The sequence below is a fragment of the Condylura cristata genome, unplaced genomic scaffold (assembly GCF_000260355.1).
Source record: "Condylura cristata isolate star-nosed mole 26May11 unplaced genomic scaffold, ConCri1.0 scaffold00005, whole genome shotgun sequence".
In the NCBI taxonomy this organism is placed as follows: domain Eukaryota; kingdom Metazoa; phylum Chordata; class Mammalia; order Eulipotyphla; family Talpidae; genus Condylura; species Condylura cristata.
Window position 1 is genome coordinate 63,990,556 of NW_004567106.1, and position 2,464 is coordinate 63,993,019.

Genomic DNA, 2,464 nt, shown 5'->3' on the forward strand with positions numbered 1-2,464 from the left:
CAGGCTGAGTGATGAAGTACACTGCTGAGGGGAGCAGCGGGCGGGTCAGGAGAGGTCTGCCGTATCATGTGGGTTCAGCTCCGGGGCAGGCAGGGATCAAACTCATGCAGAAGTGGCTTAAACTTCTTAGTGCAGTGCTTTAACCTGCTGCACCACCAGGGAGGGCCCGGTCACTACCTTTAAGTTTGGGCTGTTTAGATCATTTACAGTTAATATAAGTATTGATATGTTTGGATTTAAATTTACTATATTGCTACTCTTCTCTATTTGTATCATTGTGGCTTTTGTCTTCTCCTATATTTTGGGGGGTTACATTTTATTATATCATTTGCTCTTATATATTGTTTTTCTTCTTTTAAAACTTTTTTATTTAAGTAATAGCATTATATAGGTCTCAGCAATACATTATAGTTGATATCTTAATATAGTCCACTTGATCACAACCAAAAATCTAGTTTCCATCCACCAACATACAATTGGTCTTCTTTACTCAATTTATCCAGTCCTCTTCCCTTTTGCCTCTGGTAACCATTTTGTTCTTATAATCTAAGAGTTTGTCTTTGTTTAATTAGCTTTGTTTATCTCCCACATAATATTGGCTTCTAGTTACATCTCTTTTTAACTTATCTTAGTAGTTGCCCTAAGGTTAGCATATCTGAATAAGTAAAATGATATCATTTCACTTCCCATACAACATAACAATTTCATAGTGATATATTTACAATTTTTCCTTCCTAATATTTGCTTTCTTTTTGTCATATAGTTTACATCAGTTATATATCCTTAATACATTGTTAATATTTTGATTTAACATTTTTATATAGATATAAATGTCTGTTAGACATTTTTATTTTTATATAGATATAAATGTCTGTTAGATATCACACTTCCGCTAGGAGAACTTCCTTTAACATTTCTATAATCCAGGTTATCGTCAATTAATTCTCTCAGTTTTTGTTACTTTGAAAAATACCTTTATATCATATTTTAAAATATGTATTTATTTATGCATTCAAGAACTGAGGTACAGGCCAGAGGTTGGGGGTGGTGGTGAGAGGATTCACCAGAGACAGTGGGGAGCAGAACAGGCAGATTGATGAAGCACACTGCTGAGGGGAGCAGCAGGGATCCAGGAGAGGTCTGCTGCACCATGTGTGTCACCTCCTTGCCTGGAGATCAAATTCGTGCTGCAGTTGCTGTGGGTAGCTTCATAGTGCTGTGCTTTAACCCATGGCACCACCAGAGGAGGGTCCCCTTTACATCGTTTTGAAAGATATTTTTCTTGAGAATGAATTCTAAGTGTATAGGCTTTTTTGCCTTTCAGCAGTTAGATATTGTGGCCACTGAAGGGCATTATTCAGATGTCCTTTGCTGAGAACTTATTGTAGAGAGCATAGTTGACTCCTGATAATCCCAGTTGCTATCCATTTTAATCTTCCAAACCACTCAGAACCTAGCAGCCCCACAAAATAATGGAATCCCTACTCAAGGCACAGTGTAAGCACACCTCAAAGACAACATGCTGGGAGGGGATGCTCAAGAAGATTGGAAAAAGTGGTCACTGAGACAAAGAAGTCTCAAACAACTGAGAAGTCACTTGACAGGAGCTGGGATGAATAGAAAAATAGTGGTCATGTACATAAAGGAGAGTGAGCAGGATGGTGGAGAGTGAGATTAAGGAGTAGGATGAGGGGGGCCTCCCTGGTGGCACAAAGGGTTAAGTCTCAGCACAATGAAGGTATCTGCAGCCACTGTAGTATAAGTTTGATCCCTGGCCAGGGAGGTGACCCACATGGCACAGCAGACCTGTTTCGCCCACTGCTCCTCTCAGCAGTGTATTTCAGTAGATCTGCCTTTCCTGTTCTGTGCCCTTGTACCCCTTTACTGTCAGTCCTCTCTCCCCACCCCAATCACAAGCAGCCCCTGATGTCCCCTCTCTCACTATCTTTTTTATTTTATTATAATTTCTTGATCCTTTGAGAGTATCTCACTTGCGTCCCAGTGTGCAATTCATATAAATCTAATACCACTTCTGGACAGCCACTTCTATGGCCTGCCCATAGAAGACCCCAAGAAATGGTCCTGAGAGAAATGCATCTCCAGAAAGAACCTGACATTCAAGATAGTGACAAAGCCTTACTCACTGGAGTACTAGGGGAGGATACTGAGTAATGTTTGTCATTCAAATTTCTGTCTTAGTTCAGCTATCTTCATCGATGTGGATCTGAGTAATGCAGGCACCAAGTGCAGGTGTGTGTATTGGGGAAGGAGGAAATGGCACGCCATGAGTCAACTCTGAAGGAGCAGCTTCTCTAAAGTCTCTATGACCTCGGTATGTGAGCATACGCTTCACTCATCCATAAAGCATGGCATCCAAAGCACATTTGCTCAAATTCCAGAGGAACTTTGGCTCATTGAAAAACCCAGCAGATGGGCCCTCCCTGGTGGCGCAGCGGGTTAAAGC